We start from the raw sequence: 25,054 nt of genomic DNA on the forward strand, positions 1-25,054 counted from the left end.
CGGCGCTGGAGCCGGACCCACCCCGCTGGAAAGTTCCGCCTCGACGTGTGCGTGCCCGCAGACCCCGACCGCGCTCCCGGGTGGGCGCGTCTCCCCGGCAGCCCCGGGCGGCGGCTGGTAGCCCCGGCCGGACAGGTGTGGGCCAGGCGCGACCTGTCCATCCCTGCGGCCCGCAGCCCTCCTCGGTGCCGCGAGGGTGAGGGTGTGCCCGTGCGGACCCGTGCGTGTGCCTGGGTGTACGCACGTGTGTCGGGGGGTAGGGTAGAGCTGACCGATGCAGTTCTTATCCCTTGAGCAAAAATCAAGACTCCCGCTTTCGGAAGTTTTCAGAGCAGTAAGGCTCTTCACTTTTCCCTGGGAATAAAGCACAAGCATGCTCAGCAAAAATGGAGAAGGCTGCGGGGACCGCAGCAACATCTAAAGGGAGAGCGGGGAGCCGGATGCCCGGCCCGCGCCCTGCGCTCCGCGCTTCCAGGGCTGACTCAGACCCCTCCCCGCAGATGAACTGAGATACCCGGGCCGGAGAGATCGCTCAGGAAACGGGCTTTCTTCCCAGATAACCTGCTCCGCTAGCGGTGTTCGCGGCTGGTGGGGATCCGGGGAGGAGCAACCGGGGCTGTCCTGTTCCTCTGCGTTTTATTGAGCTGGCCTTTTAAGTGGTGTCTGTTTATCGCACCAGGGACACAGATATCTCTGCTGAGCTATAAACTGTGGCTTCTACCCAACCTCCAGAAGTGCCTACGAAAACGGACAAAATGATGTGTTCCCCTCACAGAGGGAATGAAGATTATACTTCCAAGGACAGAGTCCACTCTGTTGGTTAGCGTCTTTAGGTGACTGTTTTCCCACCCAAAACTTCCAAATGTTCCCCCACAAGCAGTGATGCGCTGGACTAGAACCGCGGGGGATGGCGGCATTTAACTCCCACGGCTCAGCTTCGTGGGAAATCCTGGAAATTTATGGAGAGGATATTTATACAGCCTGCACTGGGGACCCCGCCCCGCCTCCATTAACTGGGGCAACTGCTACTGGGTAGGGACGAGGGAGTCAGCTATCGGAGGACTTACAGCTCTGTGCCGGCTTCACAAAGCTTTCCTTGCTATGCGTCTGTTACGCTGAGCAAGCCTGCCAGGCGTGTGAGACGATACAGTTGTTCCCTCAAGAATCACCTTGCCTCTCTGGAGGATGTGCTGGCATCCTTTGGACCCGGCGCTAATGTGAACACCGGGTCTTCGCGAAGCTCCTCGGCAAGGCGCGTGGGGCAAGGGGGCTGAGCAGTCCTATCCCAGACCTTAGCGTCTCCTTCGCTGAGTGGAGCCTCTGATGATCTTAGCCTGGCCGATGCTGACCTTCTTGTTTGCGAATGAGGATACTAACGTCCAACTCCCAGAACTGCTGGACAGAGAACTGGCTTCCTGGAGGGCAGGGAAGATCACGGGATGCTGTTTTATACAGCGCCTTTTCACAGCCAGCCTTCTCTGCATTGACCTCTACGAAATCCCACCGATCAGAAAACTGCTTTTCATAATTACAGAGTCCTCTGTGTCTTTTCAAATAAACATGTGACCATACCTTTCATCAACAAGTCAGTTCGCTTCGGGAAAGTCTGCTCTCCTTGTAAACCCTGTGTTGAATTGTGTCCTCCAAATTTTCATGTGCGGAAATCCTCATGCCCCGTACCTCCGCATGTAATGTTATTTTGGGATAGGGTCTTTATAGAAATAATGTGCTGTGTCTCAGTGATATAGGACTGTTGTCCTCACAAAAAGGGGAAATTCAAGTCAGATATACGGTGGTGAGTGCCTATAATCCCAGCACACTGGGAGGCTGAGGCAGGAGGATGGCAAGTTTGAGCCCACCCCGGGCAACTTAGTGTCTGAAAGAGTAGCTGTGTGGTTCTCGGGCCTGCTTGACTCCTAGAATTTGCTCGGTTCCTATTCCCTGTATCCCTCAGTCCTCCATATCTGGGGCTCTTTTCCTTGACTTGCAGCCTCAGGCTCATCCAGCATTTGCAGAATGAATCGGTCCAGACCCTGTAGCCATCAGCCAGGGCTTAGCTGTGAGGCAAGCGCCTGCTGAAAATCCTACACAGGTTTCCTGGGGCTTTCAGGACAAAGCGTGTGCTCCTTGGATTAGTTTCAAAGGTCCTTCATGTTTGCATTCTGCCTATCTCTGTAGCTGATTTTCCTACAGCTCCCCACCTTTGTTTGCTCTGACTGAATGACACTATTTACAGTTCTTCAACAGCATGAAGCTATTTTATGCTTCTGTGCTTTGAACATACCTAGAAAGCCCCCCACTGATAACTGCCCTCTTTATTAGCTAATTCCTGCTCACCCTTTAACATTCAACTCCAGCAGCCCCTGCTCTGAAGTCCAGCACGAGCATATCTGCCGTTCTGGCGGCCCAGGGTGTTTCTCCTTGGTAATGCCCTCGATTTCCTTCAGAGATCCGCCCTCCCCGCTGTCTGGCAGAGCGCACAGTTTAGTTAGAAACCCCTCCCTGGTTTGGGGTGAGAGCGGTGTGATTGAGACCTGAGTAATTAGGGCACTGGATCCCCCTGATGAAAAGATTAGCACAGAGATGGGCATTTGGCCAAGGTCAGGTCTAGGGATTTGTGTGGGAGCTTTCAGGAATTCCACAACAAGAAACTGAACAAGTATTTATTTTTATGTATTAAAAATTTATTTTTCATTTATGTACCAGCGCCCCCTTTGCTGGGAATGCAGCAACGAACCTCTGTCTCTGTGTCTATGGATCTCATACTTTGAGGCAAGAGATGTTCTCTTGTTTTTCTGTAAACAACACAAAGGTCTTTATGATGGGTCATCTTTGCAAACCCTGGAATGAATCCAACTTGATCCTAGTGTACCATCTCTGAAAAAAGGAAAAGAACAAAACCCCCCAAAAGTCTAGACTCCAGCGGCCATCCTGCCACCCCATGAAGCCTGAGCATGAAGACGCATGAGGAAGAAGTGACAGGTGAAGAAACACCAGGACCTGATGAGTGAGTTGAGCCCCTGGATCAAACCCTACCTGAAAACAAACCACCCCTGAACTTTCCAGGTTAAATTAAGATGTTGTTGCTCTTGAAAGCAGCTAGGGGGTTTAAGCAGCTTGCCAATTAAAAAGTACTAACTTCTTCCACTGGTCAGATGCTACTTTTCTCAGTACAACTTTCCACTTCTCTATCACTTCATTTATTTATTTGAGGAGTTACATCTGGCTTTGTCCCCCTTAAAAATTTAAATTCACCTACAGCTTTGCAACTGAAGCATACAGTAAGTTAACATAACTTGAAAGTCGGTATGAAAGATGAAAACCAGAAATAGGACACATTCATAAAGTTCAGCCCATAAAGAACAGGACACTGTTTAGCTTTCAGGTTTTTATGGCCAGGGTGATGTAGGTTATATACTTCTTCTACAGTTGAAAAGGTAGCTAAGGTAATGGTCCTGTTCTTAACATAGGTACAGCTACGGCTATATTAGAGAACAGAGGAGCACGCCTGCCACAAGTCCTCAAGAAGAGCTCTAGAGAAATGATGAGCAGTGTCCTCACCAATATCCTTACAGAGGGCCGGGGATATAGCTCAGCGGCACAAGTGCCTGCCTGGCAAGCGCAAGGTTCTAAGTTCGATTCCCGGTACCCACCCTGCCTCAAAAAAACAAAAAAAAACCCAATATCCTTACGGAGTTCACAACTGCAGGGGGCCAGCCTATGAGCTCGTACCTGACCAAGGGGTGACCAAGACAAAACACAAAGAGACACAGAGTTAGGTTACAGTGCTGGGGGGCCAGGAGGTGGTTGTGTCCCTCCGACAAAGAGCCCCTACTGACTGGCACACCTCGGCTTTATTTGCTCAGAGCCGGGCACAAGCAGTGAGTGACACAGGATTCACCTGCCTTCCTCCGTCCACGGTGCGTACACAGCAGGAGCTCAGCTGTATTCATTTTCCCTGCAGGATGGCAGCACGCACTCACGCTGCTTCGCTCTCTAGTGCCCGCCAGTTAAGCCATAATCGTCTATCTGGTCTCCCACGCACAGCAATAGGTTTTGCAAGGCCATTTTTCAGAGCATCTCTCCGTAAGTGAAGTTTGTTTTTTTGGAAGGCGTGGTTGAGTCGTATGCTCTGTGGCCACAGCCTACATGGCAGTTACGGTAAAAGGAGTGGCCTGGAGTGCGGCGCCGCACACGGGAGGGGCTGAGCACACAGTTGGCAGGGACGGAGGGGCAGCTGGGGGGGATGCGCTGGGAGAAGGGGCCCTGAAACTCGAGCTAACCCAGGGAAAGACTCGCGCGTGTGTGCGTGTGAGCGTGTGCAGGCATTTTAGCGGTCCTCATGCACAAAGGTGGGGACTTGGAGGAGCCTGGGGAGGTGCGCAGAAGATCATGGGAATGAGCTTAGAACAGGGTCAAGGCAAAGCTGCAGCTTCAGAGCCGACTGAGAAGAAGCCAAAGACAGCCAGGAGCGCAGAGAAAGTGACGCAAATGAACACAGCAGAAGATACTAGTTCACCCTCTTCCGCTGAGTTAGACTGTCCCGGGCAGACTGTCCCAGGGAGCCCCAGAGTCCCACAAGGCCCATACACTAAGAGTTTAATGGAGACCTGCAGCGAGCCGCCGTGGGTGGGCCTCAGGGGTCCTAGGAGGGTCCAGCCGTTTGCAGATGGTAAAGCAGAGCGGCTCATCTCTGTATTTTTCAGGCAATCTTCCATAGATAAAATGTCACCCGGCCCTGGAGGTTTGGCCTGTAATGAGCTTGGAATTATAATCCCTGGGCAATACTCAACCATGGAGTGCTGTGATTTCAAAAGGAATCGCCCATTTGAACAGTTAACTGAGTCAGTTAATGAGAGATAGGCCAACCCACAAGGACGTAGGCCAGGGCGGAAGGACAGCGTCCTCCGACAAAGGTGAGTGCCGCACGCTGGCTCAGGCGCGTTCATTGGCCGCAGCAATCTTTGTAGTCAGCGCTTTGCTGCCTTTTCCATGAGGAAGATGTTCAAGTCAGTGTTGTGACTCCAGGGGTCACACAGCAACCCGAGCACACCAGCACGGTCGGTCTTGAAAGATGAACGGATGCCACACCTTGGTGGAGCGCTGGCCAGCCGTGCCCCAAGTGATCCAGCTCCTGCGGTCCAGGGGGTGCAGAGCTCAGGGCAGGCGAGGGCCTGGGGTGGGGAGGCAGTAGGCAGCGTCTAGGGGGAGAAGCAGTGTCAGGTTGTTACCATTTCGTCTCAGGAGAGACCAGTCCTTGTGGCCACATGAGGACGCGGCGAGTCTGACGGTGTCCCGCGCATGATGGGTGCAGCTGCAGCTGTAGGAACAAACTCCATGGCGGATGTCCGAGGACGGGAAGCAAGATGCGTTCCAAGTCTCCACCTCCGCAAGGGGGCGGCGGGTGGAGACTGGAGAATAGATTGGTGTTTTGTTCAGTTTGGTGTTCTCTCACTTGCTTATTTATATTTCAAACCCGACACTATGGAACTCACGTACCTGTGAGTCTGAGAAACAGAAAAAGGAAAAGAAATATAAATGTCCCTTTTGCTCACAGCTCTAAACCGTATCAATTTTATTTCAGATCTTCTTTGTAGAGACACAACTGACCTGTTCACTATGGCAACAGATTAAAAACTAAAGGGAGTGATTCGATGACTTCTAATATTTTTTCTGGACATATCTAGGGTTAAGTGATGCTTTATTTTCTCCTTTTCTCAGCTAAAAGGCATGCTGATACTTATAACTGAGTCACAGAAGGAAGATTGCTATCAGTCCTCTACCTCTGAAAGTCTAGATCTCAGCTTTTACTATATATTCTCTCCTTTCTACAAAAACTAGCAATTCCTGCTTCAGAATGTTGCTTCTGCTGCTACATTTGGCCCCGGGGTGACAGATCTTCTATAGATAGCGCGTGTTCTCCATAAATATCCTCAAGCATGTCCTACAATGTCTGAAGTCGTTTCTCCCCCTCCTAGTGTTGTTGCCGGGCCAGCAGTCTCTGGATGGCAGAGTTCAGATAATTCTACAACTCCTCCTCCTCACAAGTCCACCCCTACCCCAACTCCTACCCTGAGCCGGGATTTGTGGGGCATTCAAATAAAACTCAAGCAAGCATAGGAAAAAAAAATTACATGTTCAATAGTGTGATAAGGGGTTGTAAGTATTAAAAAAAAAAAAAACCAGCTTTTAAATAGAGCTTGCTAGATTTACACTCTTTTTCCCCCTGAAGTTTAATAGGAGGAGGGGGAGACTGGAATGGCGAGGACCAGCCATTTCTTGAACAGAAGTGGGAGGAGAGAAAACTAACGATTCTGCTGACGGACTCTGAGAATCCAGATACGGATAGGAAGGGACTGGGGCAGCTTGGAGCGGCTCCCGGGCACCGGCTCCCTGCCTAGCGTCCACCCCTGCAGGATGTGGTTTTTTCTGGTGCGTGAGAGCCTCTGATGGGCCGAGACTTTACCTTTCATGTTGCTGTGCTGACTCGGTGACTCACGCCCATTCCTGTCCTGAAGCATTAGCAGAGCACTGTGTCACTCGTGATGTGATTGAGTGAAACGCACAGAGGAAATTAGTTTACTAAATTCGTTGGGTTGGGAGGCAAATGAGAGGCTGAAACAAGACTCAAACGGTCATATTTTAATTTTCAGAATTAGTTCTCTGACAGGGAATTTCTCTTTTAATTTATTTTCTACACGGTAAACTGTAAAGAGCCTCAGAGAGAGAGAGAGAGAGGAAATTAGGGAGTCACACCAAGCAACATACCTCATCCTTTGTGTAGAGTTTTGGGGTTCGAGCCCATTCTTGCCAAAAAAATTATGTTAGCCATCAAAGCAGAATCATTCACTATGAGAGCAGAAGGAGGAAAACCTACACAGATAGGGAATTAAAAACTAAGTCAAAGGATCAGGAATACATTTCCCTCACCTGGCCCTTGAATGGCTACATTCGCAGCTATCCGACCTGAAACTGGAATTTGCCTGTGAGCAGCTATGGTTCTCTTCTTTCTACTATCAGGTTAAATGGGTGGAAATAGGCAGGCAGTTCTACCAGCAGGCCCGAAAGAACTGTGAACGCCATGGGATGTTTGTCTTTGCTCATGGACTCACTCCGCAAGAATTGGGAGAGGTGTGCGGGTGACGGGTGCTGGGAGGAAAATAAATAGCAAAAGGGGTAAGCTGAAACGCAGCCTAGGAAGGTGAAGCTCTTGTCAGTCATGACGGGAAGACGCTGACGCCATAGAAGCCACACCTGAACGCCGCTACGAGACCAGCTGCCTGGGGGCTGGGGCAAGGCTGAGACCAGACTGTCAGCTTAGGGAGATCCTGCTGCAAAGTAAAAAAACAGGGCTGGGGTGTAGCTCAGTGGTAGAGTGCCTCTCTTCCTATGTCCCCAAAAAGGTCAGTTGTCACCTTGTACTTTTTCCTTCTGTCCTTTCCCCGTTGAAGAAACCGGTGCACTAAGCAAAGTTGAAGGCGCCGGGGGCTGTGGGGTAAAATGAACGAGTGGAACGCTGCGGGCTGGTAAGCCGCCGTTCGCAGTCTAGTTCCGTGTATGATACGTAGCAGGCGAGCACAGCGGGCGAACAGGCACGCCGCTGTGTGTGCGCAGGGTGAGGAGGTCGCTCCGCCAAGCAGTGTCTCCCGGGCACGTGCTGAGACACGAAAGGGAGAACACAGCCCCAAAGAGCTGGCCCAGCTTGCCCTCTTACCCAAAGCCCAGGACAGGTGGGTTTTTGTAAAGTTTCTTTTAAAATAACCATGAGGGAGATATTCTGTTCTTTGCCCAAAGCGGTATATGCAGCAGGGTTTGGTTTTTTTTTTTTTCTGGTTTTTTTTTTTTCCCTGTTTGCATCCCGAATGATGATCTTTCCTCAGTCCTCTTTCCCTTCTTTCTGCGAACATTTATTGATCCGCTACTGTGTGCTGAGCACTACGCTAGGTAGACAATGGGGAGAGCATTTCTATTCTGTTCTTTTTTTTAAGGTACTGGGAATTGAATTCAGGACCTTGTGCTTGCCAGGCAGGCACTTGTGCCACTGAGCTATTTCCCCAGCCCCTCTATTCTGTTCTTGAGGTCACAGTTTTATTAGGGAGACAAACGTGATGAAGTTTCACCTAACGGTGAGATAAATGCCCCGAGAGGCATCTCCAAAGCGTTCATGGGGACATAAAGGATCGGTGGGCTGACGGCATCCGTGAGACCAGGCGAGTGTTTTGAGTCCCCATGGAAGGGTCATGGGGACAGCATGGTTTTGGGGGAAGAGGGGTGTTCTAGGCTGCGGCGCGCAGCATCCTCGTCGAATGTTCAGGAACCGGAAGTGGTCTGGTGTGGGAGGGAGTAAAGTAGAAATCTAAGGAACACGGGGTACTGGGTCTTTCAGGAAGAGGCTTGCAGCTTTTTAATTTTAGCTTATGGCTACGGGGAGGAAGGAAACAGAGCAGAAACTAACGATCTGAAACACCTTTTTCCTCAAAATAACACAAGTTGCTGACTGCAAATAACACTGGTAAAGAAAAGCAATCTATCTGGGCTCATTCCATTTTCCTACTAAGATGAACATTAGTTCTTGGAGACACCTTTTACTTTTGCAACTGTTAGGTTTTTCCAGGTGGTTTGCCGTAGTACATTCATAAATCAAAGCATGTTTCTGACAGATTTAAATTGTATTTTCAGTGTGAGTGGAAAGAGCAATGGACTAGAAATTACGGAGACCTGGGTTCTGGGTCTAAGTCCGCCATGAACAGAGCACGGTACGAGGTGTCTCTTCCGCTTCGACTTCCTCATTCATCACGGGCAGAATCGGAACAGGTAGTTTGCAGCATCTTTCCGGACTAGGCCTGGGTGTGTGACTTTGTATGTGTGTGGAGTGTCAGCTTCTGTACGTATGCATTTGCATATTTATAGCTAGACTAATTCCAAAAAGCATTTAAGGCAACTTATAATAAAAGGCCCCAATACTGTGGGTTGAACCTTTAAACCTCAATGAGAGGACAAACATCATATAGTAAAGGGTGGGCATGGATGGCAAAGGATTACCAACTCTTAATTTTGCCAAACAAGGAGATTATAAAAGTAAAAAAGGCAAATTCTCGCCAAAAAATGGGAGGGGAATAATGGCAGAATAAGGGTCAGTCTGCTAAGTGGTCATTATTCCATAGAAGCTTACTTACAGTTTTGTTTTGTCTTTTGCAGAGAGGGTCTCACTATGCACTTCAGGCTGGCCTTGAGCTCACTTTGTAGCCCAGGCTGGTCTCGAACTCACAAAGATCCTCCTGCCTCAGCCTCCTGAGTGCTAGGATCACAGGTGTGTGCCATCACACCCAACTCTACATTTTTAAAAGAGATAATATGTACATTTTAAAAATAGATAATTTTAACATTCAAATGTAAAATCACTCCTCCTAACTCCCAGAACTTTTTCTCAGGTATACCTGCCAGTCAGCAAGATAGGGAAGAAATATGACAAGTTGCAAAGCCCTCAAGGATTAAGGTTAACGAGAAAAGAAAGGCATTTAAAAATTGAAAGAAAAGTTTTGAAAAGAGGGAAGAGTCTCAAATTCTTAAGAAATTTGTCAGTAGAATACCTACACCAATGCCTTTGAATAAATTAACGAACAATAGACTCCGCATCTATGGACAATATAAGGATTTAAAAAAAATTTCTGAGCTCTTCATCAATTTAAGAATTTTAAGGATGATGTGGTTGAATCTGTCAAATCCTGCCCCATGAAAAGCAGAGAACAGGCTGCAGCCTAACATGTTTTGAGGGAAGAAATTACCCAAGTTCTCGTTTATTTCTGCTCTCTGGGAGTCTCGGTTTAACTTCAGAGTTGTGGTCGCAGAGGACTGCCGTCTGATTCGCTCCTACGGTCAGTCAGCCTGAAAATGAAGTCCTGTCACCGACTGGGGAAACCTTGTGGATAAAATTGTGTGAGTCGCCCACACGTATGCGACTTTGTATCTGAGAAAGAACCGAGTTCAGTGAGACGTAATGGCCGTTTAGTTGTTCCAGGCAGTAATTGGTCAACGGGTTCAACGACTTTTAGAGGACACTCTTCGAATGGGAAAGGCTGCTGTTTAATCAGCATGGACAGGATCTTTATCTTCTAGTGGCTAAGGTAGGAAGCTTGAATTTGGAGCTGGCACTGCACAGTTCTGGTACGGGTTAAAACTCAAGGAAGGGTTAGGGTTGACCCCTGTATGTACCTCTAAAAATGATGCTCTGGTCGGTCCGAAAGTGAATCCCACTGGCTCTGATTCTTAGGCCAGTAGAAAACTGAATCCTATAAAAGAAGTATTAAAAGGCCTAGATCAATGTGCATCATGCAATCTGGCCATAAATCATTGCCTGCAGAATGAAGAACTGACACCAGATCAATAATTGCCAGGAAAATTAAATTTTTCATTTAGTGAAACAGAAAAGCAATGTTGAACAGTAACACCTGAACCCAGCCTGCTCTGCAGGGAGGATAATAGACCAAGAGACACAGGCCTGTGATATGTTGAGGAGAGAGCTGCACAAAAGTTTGAGGGAATGAGAGAAATTAAACTGAGTCTCTCTCTCTCTCTGTTTCTCTTGCTGTGGATCAAACCCAAGGTCTGTGTATGCTAGGCAGATGTGCTACCGTTGAACCACACTCTCTACCCCTTATTATTATCTCTAATACTCTTTATGGTCACCCACCAGTTGATGGAGGTACCTACATAGTTCTAAAAAAAATCAAGTGACATATAGCAGTAATCCCAGCTACTTTGGAGGCTGAGGCAGAAGGACTGCAAGTTCCCAATCAGCCAGGGTGCCTTAGTGAGACCCTGTCTCAACATAAAAAATAAAATGGTGTGAGGTGTGGCCCCGTGGTGGAGAGCCCCTGGGTTCAATCCCCAGTGTGAGCATGGGGAGATGAGAGCTTGTTAATGACAGTAGAGGGCATAGGGCCCCGTGATGATGACAGGTCTTCCTTGGGCTCCTTCTCTGGTTAAGTACACCCCTCTAGGAGTTTTCTGGAGTCTGCAGAGCAAGAGCCCAGGTGTCAGGGCTGCGGCAGCAGAGCTCCCTGGGAGGCTCTGCCGGGTCCTTTCTTCTCTCCCTCCCTGAACCCTGCACTGCACCCACTCCCTCAGAAGTAACCGCTGACATTACTTTCTTGCTAATCCGCTTGTGACTTGGTGGCTCACTAGCAGTTCCTTCCTAGGCCCAGGGCAGGAAAGAAGGGTGGAATTCTCCACCGGAAGCCGTTTCCACGTTTAATTAGTCTCTCCTTCATGGCTGCTCCGGGAGCCACCCTCTTTCAGCTACATAGTTAACGACCTGCAAAGAAGCAAGCGTGGCTTGTGGGGTCCAGCATTCACAAGCCTCTGAGGCGAAGTTTTTGTAAAGCAAAGCATCCTTTTGTGTGGGATGCAGAAACGCTTCCTCTAATTGTTCTGTTTTGTAGGTTAGGACTGCCTCTCCATAAAGGGAACATTTGTAGGAATAGTCATGGAAGAGTGCTGATGAGATTTCCAGTTAAATTCAGAGGAGATGGGGTCTGATTTCCTTACTGAGACGGGATGGCTGTTAAGTTAAAGTGTCTCACTCTAATAATACGTTTTACCTCTGTTCCACGTTAGAGATCGGTGTTTTAATTGTCTCACATAGCGAGGAAGCAGATGACTCTGGCGTCAAAGAAACACACATTCTGCCTGCCCTTTGCTGCCTGAGACCTGGGTATGGAGGTTGGGGTGTGGGGAAGCTGGGGCCTCCTCCCCCCACCAGCAGGGTTCTGAGCACAGCCAGGCAGTTCACACACTCTGGGTAGGGGCAGACTTACCCACCATGGTCATCAAATTTTTGAGAATGCCGCCTGTGGCTGGAGTGTTTCATCCTTGTCAGTAGCAGTATTATTCTGCCAGGAGAAAAACACTGTCTGAATAAAGAAAGACAAACAGGCCATCCTAAAGAATGGTGTTCTCATAACTTCCATTTCAGTTGTTTCTGTGGTACTGAAAGAACAGAAGTTCATTAAGAAATTTCAAAAACCCTAGAAGAGCACACCTATAATCCCACCACTCGGGGAGGCTGAGGCAGGAGGATCACAAATTTGATCCCAGACTGAGCAATTTATGGAAACTGTGCCTTAAAAAAAATACAATAAAAAAGAGTGTGGTGGATGGTAGCTCAGTGCAAAGGTTTGTGGTTCATTTCCCAGTACCAAAAAACAGAACAAGAAGCTATATAAAATAAATTCTTTTTTTTTTTGTTTGTTTGTTTGTTTTACAAAATCGGTCCCACTGGACAAGTGAAACTTGCTTTTCTCTTTATACTTAGTGAGCACTTTCCCACGTCATTAATTGCTATTTTACAGCTGTTGTTTAGTGGCTATGATATAGTTACAGAACATTAGTGTCAAAACACTCTAACAACTTTCTTTCATAATGATGAGCTTTCTTTAGTTAGTTTTTGTGTCTATCCATAATCTTCTCAGAGTAAAGTTATAAGAGGATTTTTGTGTTTTAAAGGTGTATTTCTTTCAAGTAAAGGGAAGACTAGCAGAGCCCTGCCTTGCTTGGTATTAGTATTGGGGGACAGCAAACCATAATATTCAAAAAGCGTGAGATCAAGTGTGAGGTTGTGAGTTTGATTCCTGGTACCAAAAAAAAAAAAAAAAAGGTGGGAGATCCGCAGTCAAACTGCTCCCATTTGAGCCCATTTCTACCCTCTGTATGCGTGGAATTCTCAGCATAATGGAGATGATAATTGTATCCATGTTCTGGAGCTGCTGGATGCGACAGACACACACATCTGGATCACTGTATTTTCTTCCTTAATTACATCCATGGCTCAGTTAGGTGGGAATTATTATGGCCAATTCTGGGTGCATTGCCCCAAAATGAGAAGTAATTAATCCACTGTGGCCAAACCACATGGTGTGTGTCCAGCTCCAAAATTCATTCTTTCTTCCATTATATTATCGGTGGTCATTTCATCCACAGACACCCAAATGACATGGTTAGCTCTGCAAGGACATTTTTCCCATCTCACTTCAGATGTTGCCTAAGTATCTGTTCTCAGTGGGAAGTGGCGGTCCATCATGTCGCTGGAAGCATTTCCCTCCTGGCACTTGTCACAACCTTAATTATCCTTTAAACTTGGACTCCTCTTTATTGTCTGGCTTTCCCATCAGAGTGCAGGCTTTCTGAGGAACCGCTGTGTCGCTTCAATAATTTGGCACCAACATTGGTACCTGGAAGACTTCATTGAATGCTCTGATCACTCAGTTATGTACAGAGCAAAATCACCAGGTTATTGCTGGATTGATCTTTGTTTATCCCGTTAATATTATTGACGTGCATCAAATTACCTGGTTAACTGTCAACTTTTCCTTGCACTTTTTACTAAAATCACCTTTAATTTTTAGATTAAAAAAGCAATCAGTGAGTACATTGATAAATATATTGATAAAATTTTAAGCTGCATAGGTATATGACTTGTGATAGATGTATTCTTTGGTCATAGTAGTGCTTTTGAGAAATCTCCTGGGAGGTAGTAGACTCAAATAGGAATACACTGCTAGAAAAAGTCCCGATTCTTAAAGCTCAAGGGTTATGTTTGCCCCGTGCAGACTGTGTTTATAACCGTCTTGGCTGGGTTGGCTAGCTGATCCGCGTAAACAACCAAATAATTCCACGGACAGTAGTAAGCACAATCATGCTTTTGTCTCTTTGTTTTGCATTGTTATTCCTGTATCTCTTTAAGAATGTTCACTTAGGGGCCAGGGATTTAGCTCAGTGGCACAGCGCCTGCCTGGCAAGTGCAAGGTTGTGAGTTTGATTCCTGGTACCAAAAAAGAAAAGAAAAAAGAATGCTCACTTATCCCACGTTTCCATGGGAAAAGTGTATTTTCTCTAAAGCCTCCCCTTGCTTCCCTTCTCTGGGAGGGAGTCTGGCTCACCAGTCATTGTACTTCCATGGCATGATATGTACTGCGATTCTGGTGCTGAGGATGCTGGGTTGCACTTGTGTCGTTGTCTTCACACCTGTATTTCCACTTGGACTTAGAATCCTGAGGGCAGCAAGCATGGCCTTCTATTCCCCTTGTCTAGAACATTGCACTGCACATTGTAGGTTCTGCCAAATGAGTGGATTACCCCGTGAGTATGTGTACTTCAATTTGTTAAGTGACCAATCACAAGTCAAGCAAGATGTTAAGTAAAGGAATCACCGAATTCAACTTTTGTTGTAGAAGCATATGCTTGCCTGTGCTTAACTCTACCTAAGTTCTGGTATTTTGGCTCTGAGGCAAGGGCTTGAATTACTAGAAGTTATTCTTTCTTTCGCGTTTCATTTAAAGGAATTCCGTCAGGTTGTTTTGTCCTTCTGTAGTCTGGCTTTTCTCCATGAAGATTGCGATTTACAGTGATTTCTTTATTTATTTCAGTAGATTTTCCTTATGTGTTGGGTGATATCTCATCTTGATGTCTGGTACGTTCATTATCAGAAAATTATATCTTTGTCACCACTGCAGCCATCTGACTATGGATAGTGGGTGGAAATGGGGTGTCACACACTGTTCAGGAGGGCTGGGAGGTTTTCAGGCAGAATTTCAAGTTTCAAGGCGATTCCAGGCAGCCAAGCCATACTGTTTCTATTGCTTTTCTTTCATCCAATGAAAGCCCCTTAAGAGCAAGATCTATGTCCTATTCATTGTTGTGTCTCCTGCCTCTAGTACAGAACTAGGAACTATGAAATCCCTAAAAATGTCTTCAAAAAATTAATGAAGTTTCTTAGATAAAGAGCACCGCTGAATTTTAGTGACACTGAAGCTCTTGAGAAGAACCAGGGGACAGAAACTAAATTCTTGACGGTGTTGGCAGTTGGTAGCCTTTGCAGAGGTATATGGCCCTAGAGTTTTGGAAAACCCTCTGACAGAAGACCAGTAAACCCATGAAGTTCGTCCCCTTCCCAGGAACATTATAAATTCAGCCTCTCGGTACTCGCAGTGCCATTTCTACACTTTTGGAGTCAGAGTCAGCGACATTATTCTGTAATTTTAAATTAGCTCATGGTCACCCTTGAGCACATCCGTCCTCTTTTTCTGCTGTTCTCTATAATTTCAGGTTCTGCGTGCGTGGGGACGAGGGGGTGCTCTTGGGTACCACCGTGTTCTCACGGAGGAGTGTCCCAGGGGCAGATGGGAAGGAAGGCGACACACCAGTGTTCCTGTCCCTGGGAGTGGGTTGCAGTTGACGTGGGAGATCTGGCAAAGTTGCCCAAAGCCAAGCTCCTCATGTTGTTGGCTTCTGCCTTGTTGTTCAATTGCTCTAATTTTAGACATTAGCATTCTAGGATGGAACTGTTTGATTTATATACAGTGCATGTTATTTAATTTTAAGTTGGCACTCAGAGACATCCCAAGGCCATTCATGCCTTCCAAAGGAGTCCCGCCCACAGGATCCTGGCCTGTTTTTCAGCAGGGCTGGGGCCCAGTTCGTGGTCTGAGGGAACGTTAGCCCGAGCTTCCTGCCCTGTTCTGCATGCCACACATCCTCCACTTGTGCAAAGACACTTCATTTCTTTAACCTCTCGTTTATATCTCGGAGACTCCCTGGCTGCGGTGATGTATAACAGACACGCAGGAACTTAGCAGTACTCAGGGTGCTGGACCCTGGGTCTGGGAGCTGTTAAGGAGAGGGAGCTGACTTTCCTGAGAACCTGGTTTTAAACTGTTCCTTGCTTTAGGCAGAAGGAATCACAGCCAAAGAAGCAGACTGAGGTGACAGTGATTCTGTCGGTGACACAAGATTTCCGGCAGCCCCACAAACTCCCTTCTCCTTTGGTCTCCAGGGCACCTTGGAATGGACGCCTTTGCTTCACCCGAGCCAAATCTCCTCTCCGCACTCCTTCCTGACCCAAACGCTCACGGAAAATCTACAAAGGAAGCTTACAGAGCCTTCCTTGATGGAAATTATAATTCAGCGGGATCATCTTCTGAGAAGAGAACACGGGTACTGCTTTATGCATCCTCAGGTTGCACACTTACTCTTTCTATTATTCTGGGATTCTGTGTCTATACTCATTTAAGCCTTGCCTGTCACAAGTAAATGTTTTCTTCCTGATGGCTAAAATAATGTTTTCCACGTCTGGTCACCGCAACCCACTTCCGGGGCCGTTTTCCTGGTCAGTCACCGAGTAGTGGTTATTGTCCTGTGACTTCCAGGCGTACTACCACGGCCCCCTCTTCCCGGGGCTCGCGGCAGCTCTGTGGAAGAGGACCCTGCTCTCCCTGGCCACCATGGATTAGCACAAGGACACGCAGCTGGGATGAGTAGAAACTGTTCCCTGGGATCCCAAGGAGATTGTGTCTCTCAGAAACTGAACTTGAATATTTGAGCCGGGGAGTGATGGGAAACCATTTTATATGAACCAGGTGGAAGAAGCGGGGAGGAGCCTGTCAAGGAGAGACAGAGAAACGCTTCCCGCCTCCTGCACGCCGCTCTGGTTTTCTCTTGCTGTCCATGTGCTGTGTGGATCAACTTTGGATATTTGTGATAAATCTCCTGCTGGGTGCTTTGGTTGTTTGTTTTGGTTTTTCCAGCCTGAGAAAATGTGAGGTTTTCTTCTGTTACTTCTAGTACAATCTTTGCTGCCCTGCATTTCCTGAGTCCATATTTCTGCTGCTTCAGAAGAGGCTACAGAGATGAAGGGAGAGAGGTGTGAACAAACAGTTGGTCATCCTTTTTTCATTTAGAGTCACAGACTGGCTCTTGAAAGGAGAATCGGCCGGGACCCGAGCCGAGGATAGCAAGTGACCAAGAGCCTGGCCGCAGTCAGGAGGGGAAGCAGGGCTGGGTTGGAGTTTGAGGTTCACATAAACGGTATGTGCACCCAGCCCACAGACCCTGTCCTCCTGCGCAGATTGAAATGCTGACGGTGGGGTCCCACCAGAGGAACGTGCCGTTGGCAGGACCAAGAAATGATTTATTTTGCAGACACTGTACATTGCTATCTTTTTGCATACCAAGGGAACTAAGAGAACCCCGAAAATCGTTTTGATAATCACCACTTTCTCTCCCTCATGCGACACCGATAATTCATATCCCAATTACGATGTGACTTATTCAAATATGGTTATTATCCAAACACAAATATTGGTGTATTTTCATTATTAGAAAATAACTTTCTGCCTGTCAGAGCCAAGTTAGGGGAAAGTCAGCATTGTCTGTTTCTCATAAAGCACATTCTTTCTCTGCCTCGTGCCAATATTCTGTCTCCATTGAAAATAAAGTGGAAAAATCTTCACTGTGGTTGAGCTATAGCTTTTTATGAGAGGGAATATATTATGGTTCTAGTTTGACCTTCTGTTCTGACTTCAGGTTACATGAAGAGAATACTTAAAAACCAGGAAGGATATTCAAAATATGAACGCAACGGTGCCATGTGAGATAATTTTTTATTTCTCTTTAATTTTATTTCATCTTCTGCTGTGCTGGGGAACAAACACAGGGCCTCATGCATGCCAGACAAGCGTTCTACTGTGAGCCACACTCCCAGCCCTAATTTTTAAATTTTTGACATTACAATTATCTACTTCTGTGCATTCTTGGATACAAGGTCTCCCTGTGTAACCTAGGCTGGCCTTGAACACTGAGCCCCTTGAGTGCTGGGACTGCAGGCGTGCACCACTATATAAATTAACCCAATGCCTAAGGAAAAATCTTTCCTATAATAGTTTCACTTAGGATCAGGGAAAGAAATGTCACTCACAGGTTAATCAGACAGAGGTGCAAATTTTCTCCTCAACCAAAACCATTAAAAATGTTTTCTCCTGTGAGTCTCTCTTGGCAAAATTTCAATCCGGAGTCTAAGGATTAGGAACACAGGACTGGAACACACGTGTTTCTATCCCTGATCTCTGAGGTTTGCGCTCATGGTCTGTGGTGACTGATGGGTTTGGGTATATCAACTTCTGTTTGTTTTTTTTTTTTTTATCTTTCTTCCCAACCTGAAATGAACAAACATTTCGTGGATTTTTTTCCTTGCTTTCGTTTCCCCTTGTTACTCATTTTGCCAGATGGCTGGGCTTGAGGTAGAGAAGAATTTTCCATCATAACACACCGTTTGGTGCTCATGGCCCGTGATCCTGCTCCCCCTGCCATCTGCAGGAGCCGTGGAAGGGAGTTAAGTGGCAAGTGAGTCAGGCCTGGCAGAGCTGGAGGGGCAGGGGGAGGAGAAGGAGAACTCTGCCAAGTGAGGGGAGGTTTGGCCTGCCAGAGACTTGATGGAATGCCCTGCTATAGCAAGACCTGAGTGATGAGACAGAGAGAGGGACAGAGAGAGACAGCCGGAGACAGAGACACACAGAGGAGCAGAGACAGCCAGAGACAGACAGAGAAAGGGACAGAGAGAGACAGACCCAACCACACACACATACTCAAAGACCTGTGTGTGTGTGCACGTGCGAGCGTGTGTGTTTTGCGGTATGTAGCTGCGAGGCCTTTTGACAGATGTGAGCCATGTGTAGCACAGCTTTGTACAGAGGAGGTGAAGACTGGGAGGGAGAGGAACACCACTGAGCTGCAGAAAGAGATGAAGCCCGAATCCGGGGTGAGCACCAAGGGCTCGGTAGGGGGTAGCGGGTGAAGGAGGTAGAGAAACATCACATGATTAGCTGTGTTTGCCAAATTTTAGTTATTAGGAAAGTAAGAAATGGAACTCTTTACCTAGAGTTTTGATTTGTAATATTCAAGAAATTCCTTGATTGTTGGGGTCTGCAAACAAGGTAAGCATCACACAAACAAGGGCCTTCCGAAACCGGGCACTTCACCCTGCCTGGGTGTTCCCTTGGACTGGAGCGGACGAGCATTCGTTTACGTACCTCATAGTTTGGGGAAGTTGTGTAGTCTCTTCACACTTCAGTCTCTTCCGATTGAAAAACCTAGTAGTTGACCTAGATGAATGGTCTTCAAAGACTTCTCTAAAATTCTTCCTAGAAGATGCCTCCCCCTTGCTTCCAAGGTTCAAGCAGAGGAGGAGTTAGGACTTATTTCTGCTTATTTCAGCCTTTAAAAAAATGCATCCTACATTAAAGGAAAATTTGTTTTGAACCATCAGATTCCACTGTAAGTTCCTGTCTAGCTCTGTTGTCCTGACTATGAGTGTGGCAGTGTGGATGTGAACGTTTCAGGCCATCGAATAGTCTCCGAGCAGCTACTGTGTACCGGACAGTTCTAGGTGTGGAGAGGAGAACACGGCAGTAAAGGGCAGCGCCCTCCTCACAGGACTCTCTGCTTGTGGGATCCACAGTGAAGGGACTGCAGCGGGTGACTGGTAATGTTAAAGCAGAGTAAGGGCACGAAAGCAGCAGGGGGTTGCCTTAGACTCAACATCTGAACAGATGCTGGGTGAAGCCAGGGAACGACTATAAAGATCCAGGTAGAGTTTGCCAGGCAGAGAGAACGGCGGCTGCGAGGTCTTGCCAGATCTGAGCCTGCAAGATCATTTTTCCTGTGAGCCCTGGTCTTGGACTCTAGCCGCCCTGCTTCCTCGAGGAGAGGAATACTTGACGTTGCTGATCAAAGGCAGGACAGTGTCTCCTGCCCGCTGTAACGTCTTGTCTCAGTGGCTCCTCCTCGCCCTACACGAGGGCTCGCCCCGCATCCCTGCTGCACTTCTCACAGCAGAGCCAGTGTTTGGTCCTGGGGAGAAGTCCTGTCTTTTCCCATCTTGCATCACAGCGTCTGTCCCCCTTCATGGGCAGAGGGTCATACGCCCTGCCTGGACGCTGTCCTTTCCTCCTGCACTTTGATCTGCCGCCACTATTGGTCTCCAGTGCTGATCATTGCCCCCGTATGGCTGCCTGTCATCCCCAGGACTCCACACCCAGTGCTCAGGCATGGCCTGTTCAGACCCCGGGCCTCTGGGGCCTTCAGAGGCTTTGGTGCAAGACCAAGCAGGTGAGACAGGCCTTAAGAACCCAGCCTCCTGTGCCCCAGAGTGTGCAAGTGGATTTTTGCTCGGACTGAGGAGAGTGACCTTAAATCTCTCTTAGTGTTTTGCATCCTCTGTCCTTTGTCTCACTTTCCAATGGGGATGGTATGATAGTATGTACCTTTCAGATACTGGGTTAATACATCAAAGTGCTTTAAAAGTACACAGTCCATAAGAAGTCCAGCTGTGCTCTACCTGCAATCTTTTATAGACTCCTTTCCAGACCGTTGTGAAGTCTGAATTACAAATCTCCTACTACACAGGAACAGGTTAGAGAGGCAGTGACGTCATCACACAGATAATTGATGGCCAAATTCAGACATTTTTGAGAAAAAGATTTCTGCTTACAGCGCCTGAGTTCCTTTCGCTCTACTTCAATTGTCTCTAGGAAAATTTTCATATAAAGTCACAGATCAGAATATCAGGCAGCTATCTAGACTGGTTAAGTCCACGCGTAGGGATAATGTCTGTTCAAATTCTTGCTCCTTCGTGTTTCTACGTCATTTTTCACGTCATTGCTTACCCTTGTCTTCAATCTTTGCAATGTCGTGGGTGAAAGTGGAGTAGAACTTGAATGACTTTAGTGATTTTTTTTTTGTTGGTTGGGGAGGAATAAGGCTGCGGATGGAGCCCAGGGTCTTGCACATGCAGTGTATGCCAGGCAAGTAAGTACTCCACCATGGAGCCCCCTCCAGCCCCTTTTGTGTTATTTTAATGTAGGCTCATTTTTTGTAACTTCCTGGAAGAATTGATTCCATTCCTTTTAATGACATGCAAATTGCAAAATAAAATCACTACATCAATTGATTATTCATCAGGTACTTTTGGTCAGTTTTGAAGTCAGTTATTCATTATTCTAACTAACAGAGAATGGTTTGCAGAAAGAATAAAGTAAAATCCAATTATGGTAAATACTGTTGGGTTTTGTACTGTTTCCCCTCAGAGTACAACTCTTGCAATCAAATCATGCAGAAAGCAAAGTGTGAATGGGCTAAGCGCATAAGTTACCATTGTCCAAAGTGTGAAACATGTAGATTCCTGGTCTCAGGCGGTCACAGCATACACTGTTGCACTTGCTTTTCGACTGTAGCTGCCACCCTCACCCAAACACAACAGTGCTACGGCATTGTTGTCTTTCACCCAAATGTCACACACAATTAGCTTACATAGAATGGTTCATTTGCCAGGCGTGGTGGCGCACGCCTGTAATCCCAGCACTCGGGAGGCTGAGGCAGGAGGATCATTGCAAGTTCAGGCCAGCCTGGGCTACAAAGTGAACTCAAGGCCAGCCTGAACTGCATAGTGAGACCCAATCTCAAAAAGACAAAAAAAAAAGGTTAACTTTATGTAGACTATTTAATTCTTAAAAGTTTGTAGACGACCACCTTTAACTTATAATTTTTGAGACAGGCAAAGCTTGAGATAGGCGAAATTTTGTGTTTTATGATGTGAGAGTTATTTTTGGCTCGGCTTGTCAAGACAAGTGTCTGAGTGTTGTTGAATATTAGATGCTTCTTGTGCTGTGGAGGGTAGGGCTTCAGTACGGAACGTTCCACAGCTTCTTGTGCTGTGGAGGGTAGGGCGCTCAGTGGCGGTGTTACTGGGGGGAGGTCTTGGCTTATCCCCCAGCTGTATTCTCGGAGCTGACTTGTTATTTCTACCCTTTGCTAACTCTTTGCTTCTTCACATGGTGGTTGGAAATGATGTCCCCTATGGTATCCACGTCCTCCCTGCAATAACGCAGGCCAAAATTTGGCTGATGGTTTTCCTTTCCTCTCTGTCTAAAGTCCCATTAGATCATGTTGCATTGTCTCAAATATGACCGCTCTCTTTCCTCCTCCAGGAGGCCTGTCAAGTGCATTTTTGCCTCTACAGGGAATCTGGGTAGTCATCTTCAGAAAGTCAGGAAAGGTAAAGGAATTGTTCTAGTTTCCATGGTGTTGGTAAAGAATTGCAGCATGTCAACAAGGTACATCTTCTAGGTCTTCGTTTTAATTTGCATCACTGTCTGTGTAGCCATAAACTCTGGACCTTTTCACAGCTCTTTGCATTAAAGGAAATCTTTATGGAACCTTTATTAGGAGTCTGTTGCTGAGTTGAAAAGGAAATGCAACTTTATGCTCTGTTTGCAATCAGAAGTCTGAAAGGAACATTTTTTTTGAAGAGCACCACCCGGAGCAGAACTAACTTTAATTACCACCTTGAGGTGTCAACAATTAAGGGAAACTGAGGAACTCACAACTTCTGAGATGAGAGGAGCTTTTCAGGTAACTATAAGGCGTTTGAAAAGTACCTTGTCACTTGGGTAAGTGCAGTTTCCCAACCACTCTAATTATCTGTCAAAGTTAGAATGCACATGAAAAATGCATTAAGACAATCGTACTTGTCTGACAGAAGAAAGGGAAATTCATTTTTCCTTGAATGCCTCTGAAATAGGTAAAATTTAAGCTACTTAAAAGCACAAAATAGGGAAATTTGATTTTAGCCTTTTTTTTCCTGTTGCAGTTGTTCTGGGTGACAAAGAGCAAATTATTTTAAGAGAGGCTGACAATTTTTAGTAGCCACCTTTTAAAACATAGAAATCAAAATCCTTCTTACTGGATGACATTTTTTGTGTGTTCACCGAGGTGTAGAAACTTCAGCTTGCCTAGAAAACATGATTCCACCACTGTCAGGCTGCTCTTTCAAAGAATGATCGATCCATCAAATATATTTTCTTTTCTTTGGTTATAAGCCAATATTTCCCTTTCACAGCAGTCAGCCTACCTGCCTCTATCATAGCTATTAAGATTATGATAACTAAGTCTGGGAGGTTAGCTTAGTGCAAGAGTTCTTTACTGGCATGTGTGAAACCCTGGGTTTGATCTCTAGTATCATCACTGCCATGAAAATTAAAAGAAAAAGCTTATTGAAACTGTCTCTTGGCTTCCCAGCCCCTGTCATAGACCTGCCTGTCTTTCTTTCTTTCTTTCTTTCTTTCTTTCTTTCTTTCTTTCTTTCTTTCTTTCTTCTTTGTCTTTTTGAGACAGGGTCTCGCTATGCAGTTCAGGCTGGCCTTGAGCTCACTGTGTTGCCCAGGCTGGCCTTGAACTCTCAACAATCCTGCTGCCTCAGCCTCTCCAGTGCTGGGATTACAAGTGTGCACCACCAGGCCCGGCTGACCTGCTTTCTTATTTAGCTCTGTATTCTGAAGTCTAACCTGGGAGAAAGTTCATTTTATAAATATTTCTTTGCATACTGGGTAGTACTATATGTTACCAGTTCTGTGCTAAGGGCAAGGAAACAGCAGGTAAAAAAACAGAGGAAAATCCCTGCCTTGTAGGGCTGGTGCTCAAGCGGAAGAGGAATCCACTTCTTTTTGAAACATGTAAGTTGGTTTACCTTACGTCTTCCCTAGCTTCCCATCCCAGTACATATACTCATGCAGAGGAAGGGGACAGAATTTTTATTAAGAGAAAATTGCACCCACTAGGCCCAATGCAATTTGAAAATTGCACCCCTTGTATTCTGGTGTCAAGAGCTCTTCCTGTTGTGGATACCATCGTCCTTACAAGAGATACGCACCCGAGACACAGACCTGTGGCTATTTCCATTTCTCTGCCCTGGGCTCTTGCTTTAAATTTCAGAAAACAAAACAATCTAGAAAACAAAAATGACTAAGGAAGGACTTATTTATGGGACAGGTTCTTAGGAAGTAAATATGCACAGGTTTACTTTAGGAATCATTCCTGGTGATGTAGACAGACATCAAGGGTTAGCATGATACTCAACCTAAATTCAAGTAGGACGGAAGAAAATGATTGAGGGACTTTTGAGAAAACATAATCCTTAACACTAGTATCGTGTTTTTCAGGCCAGTAGCTATATTGGTCCTCACAGGTGCTTATACAAAGATTCATTTAACAAACATTAAAGGTCTACTGTTCATTTAACAAATACTGAATGTCTCCTGTTCTGAGGCACTGTTCTGGCTTCCAGAGATATATAGCAATAAATAGAAAAGAAAGTAATTTCTGCTCTCATGAAAGTCATGTTTAGTTGGGGCAAACTTAAATGTTATGGGATGGTAAGTGCTATGGAGATACTGTTATGCTCACAAGAACAGTATACTGTAGTTGTTATTGTGTTGTTTGTATTTGAAGACCAAAGCATTGAGCCTGGTATGATGCGTGCCTGTAATCTCGGCACTGAGGAAGGCTGAGGCAGGATGATCACAAATTTGAGTCCAGTCCGGGCAATATACGAGACCCTGTCTCACAGTAAAAATTAAAAAGGGCTGGGACATAGCTCACTGGTAGTGCACTCCTAGGTTCAATCCCCAGTACCACCAAAAAAACAAACACCCCAAAACACTGTTGAATACATATGTGATTCCCCCTACCGCCAAGTAACAGAGTTTGTAAATTGTACAGCCAGAATCTAAACTTACATCTTCTGTTTTTAAGCAATAGCTTTAATTTTTTTTTTTTTTTTTTTTTTTTTGAGACAGGCTCTCACTATGTAGCCTAGACTGGCCTTGAACTCATAGCGATTCTCCTGCCTCAGCCTCCCGAGTGCTGGGATCACAGGTGTGCACCACCATACCTGGACAATAGCTTTAACTTTAAAACCTCAGTTGTGAAGCAAAAACTTTCTGTAGAAACATTGTTTCTTCTTCCCTTATGGTAAAAATACAAAATGAAAACATTCTAGTGAAATGGATTTCTACCTTGGGGGCCTCTGGCTATGTGCATTGCTTGAGCAGTAGTTTATTTTCAATTAGATGAGTTCAGATAGCCTGCAAATTCATTATGACTGCAAAAGAAATCTATTTTTAAATTTGCATCTATCAACTTTGCTTTAAACAATTTTGAAGAAATGCATTGTCCACACGGTTCCCCCCTTGTGGCATACCCTCTAGTTCATATGATGTGTTCAGTTTCCTCTGGTTATACTGAACTTCAGATCAGGCCCTTGGATGCGAATCAACTATAGCTGCGGTCTCTGAAGGCTCCATGAGATTGCGGGATTCTCAAAAGCTCCTAACGCTCTACCTTCGCCCTTTACGTGGGAAAGTGGGATACTTGCAGTTAATCTGAGTCA

At 46.2% G+C, this 25,054-nt stretch overlaps 1 long non-coding RNA gene across 1 annotated transcript; it reads right to left on the reverse strand.

Moving 5' to 3' along the window:
* Window positions 1-4,032: 4,032 nt before the first annotated feature.
* LOC106146869 lies at window positions 4,033-7,154 on the reverse strand. Its single transcript, XR_001231471.1, has 3 exons — window positions 6,931-7,154; window positions 6,467-6,615; window positions 4,033-5,507 (listed from the first exon to the last, which is right to left on the reverse strand). It is a non-coding gene; the product is annotated as an uncharacterized LOC106146869 (long non-coding RNA).
* Window positions 7,155-25,054: the final 17,900 nt, after the last annotated feature.

Source organism: Chinchilla lanigera, unplaced genomic scaffold (genome assembly GCF_000276665.1).
Source record: "Chinchilla lanigera isolate Chin_1 unplaced genomic scaffold, ChiLan1.0 scaffold00099, whole genome shotgun sequence".
NCBI lineage: Eukaryota > Metazoa > Chordata > Mammalia > Rodentia > Chinchillidae > Chinchilla > Chinchilla lanigera.